General features: G+C 41.7%; 1 pseudogene; it reads right to left on the bottom strand.

The window, feature by feature from the left end:
* Window positions 1-3017: 3017 nt before the first annotated feature.
* LOC148037780 (18.1 kDa class I heat shock protein-like) lies at window positions 3018-3880 on the bottom strand (annotated as a pseudogene).
* Between the last annotated feature and the right edge of the window lie 3877 nt (window positions 3881-7757).

Here is a 7757-nt window from a genome sequence, read left to right as displayed (position 1 = left end):
TAGGAACTCATGAGCAGTTGGGGATAAGGGAGTGTAATAAAATCTTGTAGGTCAAATGTATCGAGCAAGTTAAGAATAAGGGAGTGTAATGAAATCCTGTAAGTCAAATGTGTTGAGATAGAATTCATCTTGCATGACTAAATGATGACATAATTCATCCCATTTAATTTGGTCAATGAAGAGATTGGGTAGGATAGGGGCACCTACCCTTGCGGTGCAAGAAGAGGGAGATGAGGATGACATCTCTTAGAAGAGAGGGGAAGGGGACATGCAAAAAGATGGTAAATAGGAGGGATAGTCTAATTATCGTTTACATCTTGAACCGCATAAATCTTGGCATTAGCACTCCTGAACATGACAATATTTGTGATGATCCTCACAATATTGGTAATCTTCATGGCACTCCTCATGATCTTTATTCAGTTCTTGATCCACAACACGATCCTACCAGCCCTAATGGTCGAATGTATTGAATCCCTTGAAATTGTGAAAATGAAAGCCACAGAATCCTGTTAGTCATAATGGTCTAGCATATTTAATCTTTTGATGATAAATTGCTATGAAAGGTCCATCATTTAAATCCTTGACAAAGCTTCCACATGACTAATTAAAAATATGATGAGAAGAGGACTGAATGGAGAGAAAACTTGGCATGTTGCAGAGATGGCAGTATGTTGGAGCATTTCTATACCACATCACACTTTGCAAAATATACTATGTGAGTGTGCAATATGCAAGCAATGAAGGGAAAATAGAGAGAAGAAATAGTATATGTTGAAGAAAATCAAACTTAAATCTAATTGAGATGACTAGGAGAAATGTTGATACTATAACCCTGCATGTGCACTTAGCATGTCAAGGCATTAGACTTCAAAAGGCAAGAAACACAAAAATATCACAAAAGAGAGAGGAGAGAAAATGATGTTGGAATTGCGACAATAGTATGAAGAGATTGGATGTATGCCATGCAGAGGACAAGTAATGATTGCCACATAAGTAGAAAAAAGAAATATATTTGCTAAAAATATTTTGAAATAGGATTATTGACCCACAAAGGTGCCAAGTGTTGCAAATAGAATGCCATGTGGATCAAAAAGTGGCAATCTTGGTCAATTGAAAAACAAAACGTCTATTGCCAATATACATGGCTTGGAAACTACTAGTAGTGGAAAATGCTACTTGTGCAAGAAATATATCACCCAAGGCTAGAATATTTATGAAAAGTAAAACAAAGATGACACCTTTTGTAGAAGAGTAACAAGAAGGACATGTGACGATGTTAAAGAGGGTGCAAGAAGTGAGAACGTCATATTAGAGAATTTGGGAAATTTCCAAGTCCCAATTTCAAATAAAGTGATAAATATTTGATCACATAGCTAAATCTTGATCCATATTTGAAAGTGGGATTTGGGAAGGTAGCTTATATAGTATTTAGGGTAGACTTCACCTTTAATTAAGGCAACAAGATTTGACCATGTGGTCAAATAATAAAGGTATTGAAGGTTCCCAAAGTGGACGAAAATTTTCAAATTCCCTAATATAGTATTTGAGAGACATGATAGAGGAACCTTGACGTCAATATGATGTGCCTATAATGAAGGCAACTATCAAGAAAGAAGGATAGATGGATAAGGATTTTACAAGAGTGGCAATTGGGGATCCTTCAAGGTTGGCTGCGCACAACAAGAAACTTACATATTATTTTGTTCTTTGGTGATTATCATGCTATGTACAAGTATGCAATAAATGTGTCTTTATAATTCACCGACTATGGAAGAGTACACTAGAAGGACCTTGATAAATTAGGAGGGGAAGTATGGGAGGAAGCATAGGTTGGTCGCATGCATCGACAAGTTGTTGTCTCATGGGGATGAGGTATGTAAGTTAATATATGTCTCATTGAGAAGCTGTGGTCTCATGGGTATGAGGTATGCATGTTATCAGGCTAAGGGGGCTGGAATAGTGGCAGCTTCCATTGCCCCCTTTGGATATCCAACCTATAGGAAATTTTTGCAAAATCCTTCAATGTTGACGTTCACAAGAATGTGGTGAGGTAAGAAAAAAAACATTAGCTTCTACTTTGCTTCGCATAGTAAGATAGAAGGCGAGGAAAGTCTTTCATCAATGGTGGAAAACAACCTGTTAATATGCTACACACAAGGGCCTTTAAAAGAATGAGCCATGTGGTTGAACGAGGTTTGAAAGTGCTTCCTGTCCTCCATTCTCATGGTTGAGTTTGTATATTTGTAGTAACACCATGTTGCTCTTTGACAGGGGGGAAATAGTGGCTTTGCATCGAGGGCTATCTTATTATTGGCTACGTTATCTTCTACTAAGTACGTTAGATTTGTTGCAACTAACTGCTTCATAATTTTAACAAATTAATATCATGCAAATATATGTCTCTTCTTTATGGAGTTTGTTGTACATACATTATTATCTATGCATAAAGTGAGATTAGTTCATTATGCATTCCAAATACATGTCTCTTCTTTATGGAGTTTGTTGTACATACATTTGTTTATCTATGCATAAAGTGAGATTAGTTCATTGTGCATTCCATGATCGAACAACATATGCAATGAGCCTAGACATGTTGAAGTTCCTACCACTTCCTTTTTTTCTCCTACTTGTAGGAACCTACTAACTTGCATATGTATACACAACCTCAATGGTGCCTTGTTTTGCAGTCTTACGCACAAAGCACATGGGCTAGCGACGTACGTTTAGCAAATGAAAATGCATTGCGTTCATCCATGGTTGAATGCGGGAGCCATGCACAGAGGTTGAGGTAGGCGATTGACAACCAGAAATGTGTAGCTTGCCACCTACTCACGTATGACGTCCGAGCAGGAGTTCTCGAGCCTCACTTGGTGCAACTCACGTTGCTTGTGCGAGTCTTGTTCACCCCGTAATGCGCATTGTAGAAACCCTTTTACCGAAAGAAAGAAGCACTAAGGCACTAGCCCAAAATTAAAGAGGAAGCGGAAAACGAAGTGTGTGAAAATGTGTGTTGGTATATTAAGGTGGAAAAGCGATACAAAATTTGGGGGTTGTTGGCCCCTTTGTTGGGATGGGACTACAAAGAAGTTTCCTTGGGATGGGATTAGCAAGAAGTTTCCGGATTGCACTCTGCACGGCATGGAAAACGGTGTTTTATTTGCAACCAGTATGGGATGGGTCGTAGAGAATAGGCTTCAGCCGGAGATGGGCTCGTCGGTGATGGCGGACTGGTTGGGCTGCTGAGTCTGGCGCTTGGGCACGGTGATGGTGAGCACCCCATTCTCCACGCGGGCGCTCATCTCCTCGGGCTTGGCATTGTCAGGAAGGCGAAAGCGCCTCAGGAAGCTACCGTGTGCCCGCTCGACGCGGTGCCACTTGTCGCCCTCCTGCTTCTCCTCCTTCCTGCTGCACTCGCCGCTGATGCACAACACGCGCCCGTCCTCCACCTACACCTTCATCTCCTCTTTCTTCAGCCCCGGCAGGTCGGCCTGGAAGATGTGGGCCTCGGGCGTCTCCTTCCAATCCACCTGAGTGTTGGCCACGGCCGATGCCTCGCGGGCCAGTCAGCAAAAGTCCTGCTGAAGAGGGCGGAGCTGCTGGCCGGGAAGGGATCCCAGGAGAAGGGGTCGAAGATGGCGCCACTCTGGCCGAAGAATGGGCTCAATGCTATATTATAATCGCTCTGCTGGCTTAGCCTGCACTGCTTGCACGTCTGAGAGATCAGGGAGCATGTGTGGGGAGTGGAAATAGAGATAAAACATCGTATAGTGGCGTAGGCTACAGCCTGCGAGACCGTGGTGCTGATTTCAGGTAAGGGAGGCTGGATCAGCTGTTCCGATTCATCTCTGATGGCCCCGATCGCGGCTCGGCCTTCCTTTTAAAGAGGCTCCTAGGAGCCCTGCGATGTCTTTCCCCGAGAACTCCAGAATGGCCCAGAGGGTTCCCGAACCGAACCCTCTAGGCAGAAAGCTCCCTTTCTTTTAAACTTGCCGAATTCTAAAGGCACGATCATGTCCATGTGGTTAACCTCTTACCGACTCCCTCCAAGCGGCTGCCGAACATCCATTTGGGAGAGGCAACATCTAGTAATGAATGTTTCGACTCTCAAACACATATGGAAGAAGAAAAGGAAGTGCAAGCAAAGGTAATGGACACCAAGAAATCTAATGTCTTCTAGAAACTTCTAAAAGATTCGAGAAAGTGCTAGAAGGTTCTAGAACATTACTTGGAGGTTTTAGAAAACTCCTTATATCAAGACTTACATAAGCATGGCTCATATCACTGGTTATGTTAGTAATGCCTATGTCATCGATGATATCATCATCCTTTTACTAGCGCTTATATCATCTCATATCTAGAAGCTTCCCCTCAACCTTCTTAACTCTAGTATAAATAGGGGTCTTGGGCTATTTGCCTTTCAATCTTGCCAAACTGATATGAGAGGAGCAAGAACTTGGCAAAGGGCATCACAATGAAGATGTGCTAGTGATTCTTCATCATCATAGATACACTTTTTTTACCCCTACACCATTTTTAGTCATACCTCTCATATAGTAAATCATTATTAAGTATGTGACACCATAGCATAGATGAAAAAAAACTTTAAAAATGTTATCAACATCTACGAATATGCCATTGAGCTCAGCTGCTTTCGTCTTGTGCAAAAAACTGTGAAGACTTGGTTATAGAGCTTGCATTTTCTTGCAACGGTACTAGGGAGGATTAAGTTCCAAGAGGGGTACTTGGGAGACTCAAGGAGCAATGCAAATGAGCAAGGAAGAACCCAACGAAGAAGGATGAAAATTTATAGGTAGGAGTACACTTTATTTTCTTCATTGTCATCCTATCACCTTTGGAAAAGGTAAACAAGTGAAAGTACTATCTTTAAATGGAGTACCCTTCATTGCAAGAAAAGTTGGCATCAAGGTGATGAAATTAGCATCATAGTAGCTCTCGAATAATATTTTTGTAAAGTGAGGTTTTTTTCTTTCAGCTCCCTTTTTGCCTTGTAAATGAGAAAAATAAATTTTGAGGCATCTCTTACTTTGGTCGTGTGAGTTATTTTTTATCGATTAACTCAGAGTATTCATGGTGGAGGCGAGCCCTTTGGTAGAGGCCACATCTAATAATGAATGTTTTGATTCTCAAACACATATGGAAGAAGAAAAGGAATTGCAATAAAGTAGGGGGAGCCAAAGATGTCAAGAGGATATAATCAAAGCTAATGTTCTCGTTTTCAACTCCCTTTTTGCCTTGTAAAATGAGAACAATCCATTTTTAGGCATCTCTTGTTTTGGTCATATGAGTTATTTTTGATTGATTAACTTAGAGTGTTCATGGTGGATGCGAGTCATTTGGTAGAGGCCATGGTGTAGGTCGTCCATGTGAAGGCAACATCTAATCATGAATGTTTTGATTCTCAAACACATATTGAAGAAGAAAAGGAAGTGCAAGAAAGTAGGGGGAGCCAAAGATGTCAAGAGGATATAATCAAAGCTAGTGGATACCAAGAGATCTAATATCTTCTAGAAAACTTCTAAAAGATTTGAGAAAGTGCTAAAAGATTCTAAGAAGTTCTAGAACATCACTGAGAGTTTCTAGAAAAGTAGTCATATCAAGACTTACATAAGCATTGCTTATGTCATCGGTTATATTAGTAATACTTATGTCACCGATGATATCATCATCCTTCTGCCAATGCTTATATCATCTCACATCGAGAAACCTCTCCTTAACCTTCTTAACTCTAGTATAGATAGGGGTATTGGGCTACTTGCCTTTTAGCCTTGCCAAACTAATATGAGAGCAACAAGAACTTGGCAAAGACAAGGACTGTCACCTCACAACTTATAAGGGATTGACTTCAAGAAGAAGAAGAAGAACTTGCTTCTGTATTTAAGAAGACAAAATACAATAGCATATTTCTCTATACAAGTTTCTCTACAATGATGTTTACAATAAGACTAGGTTCATGATACAAGACAAGGCAAGATCTTGATACAAGACTAGATTGAATACAAGACAAGACAAGAATCGAAGATACAAGGCTTGAACAAGGACTCGAGAGGACTTATGTTGCATGATCCTTACAACCAAAATTTCATTTTCTTATACCAAAACAAAGCTCTAGCTACACATTTAAATATCCCTGTGTAGATGCCCATGCAAGAAAGTTTTCTTGACATAAATTTATATAAGATCCATATCCTCCTTGGCAACCAAGGCAAGCGCTATATGAAGGGTAGTCATATTGACTATTGGAATGAATATGTCATCAAGGTCTATCCCCTTCTTGTGCTTGTTGAAATCCTTGGCTACCAATCTTGCATTATACTTTAATAGGCAATGCATCAAATGGAGACATTTTCAGCTTGTAGATCCATTTACATGGTGGTACATGCTTATCCTTAGGGAAAGAAACCAACTCCCAAAAGTACCATGTTCTAACGTGGTCGACGACCACAAGAGCAAGCTTGAAGCCCTTAAATTCTTGCTCGAGATCGTAACTCATAGGCCAAGGCATTCAGCATCTTGAGAAAAGTAGTTGCTCTTTTCTTCTTCCCCCTTGATACTTCTATTGCTTAGGTGCACGTGCTTCTGGATTGTCCCTTTATTGAGGTGAAGCACTTATCTCATAGGGACTCCACTGTCAAAACCATCAAGGTGATGTGTTGCCAACACTTCACCCTTGTCTTTCCTCCACCCGCCCTTGTTGACCCGGCCCACTAGCTTTCCTTAGTAGTAGTGGCAGATACCTTTCAGCCGCATCCTAAGACATAAGCAGCAATGATCGAGCCCACCACCAACCCTTCCAAGGATGCCATGGAGAGAACCAAGGTGCTCAAATCATAGGAGCAACTGCTCTATAGAGTGGTGAACACCAAGTCCTCAATAAGGATGATCAGTCGCCCAACCCCTCTGCCAAGCAACCTGCTAAAACAAGGTCCTACATCACAAGAGCCTCACTAGCTCTGGTCCCGCAAGAAGTCCAACTCTACCACTGGCCTCTTGGCCAAACTCACCCTCCTCAATCGACGGCCCAAAAATGCCCAAGGGAGGAGGAAACTACATATGACACCAAGCTTCTCGTCCCCACTTTTTCCCTCACCAATCTTGACAATACATCTCTTGCAGCCATGCCCCTCCTTGCCAACTTGTCCCAATAGCTCATCATCATCCCACATGAATTTAGTTGGGAGATGGCCCATCAATCATTGAACTTCATCATGGGTTCTTGACCAAGCAACAACATCAATAGAGCAAGACTTGGTATTGTAAGTGGATTGCCTCAAGCAAGCCAATACCACCCTCTTTGAGAAACTCAAGTAAAAAATCTAACTCAGGACTATTTCCCTAGAGAAGCTCACAGCGGAGATCATCTACCACAATATTCCATAGCCTCCCCTCTAGACTCACATAGACTTGTGGCTGCAGTAGTACCACCTCCAATACAATCCCCTCCCACCACTTCGTCATCCACCTCTCGGCTAAGTAGGACCTTGATCTTGGCTCCACCCACAATCCCAACCCACCTCACCCCCTACTACCTCCCCTTCCACTATTGGCCCATCTCACCCTAGCTCTGCCATTAGACAAATTTTAGGTTGACATAGAGGATGACAGTGACATAAGTGAGTAACTTTGTATGTTCGAGTCTACCATGCATGCCACTGTTAAAGGCGGGAGCAGTTAGTGAGCTTTAAAGCTAGGAGCCGCCACTAGATGGTGCATTAAGATCATAAGGGCTATCAGAA

Source organism: Lygodium microphyllum, chromosome 4, assembly GCF_053477565.2.
Source record: "Lygodium microphyllum isolate KBCC chromosome 4, Lygodium_microphyllum_v1.1.10, whole genome shotgun sequence".
NCBI classification, from domain to species: Eukaryota; Viridiplantae; Streptophyta; class Polypodiopsida; order Schizaeales; family Lygodiaceae; genus Lygodium; species Lygodium microphyllum.
This window is presented reverse-complemented; position numbering and strand designations above follow the sequence as displayed.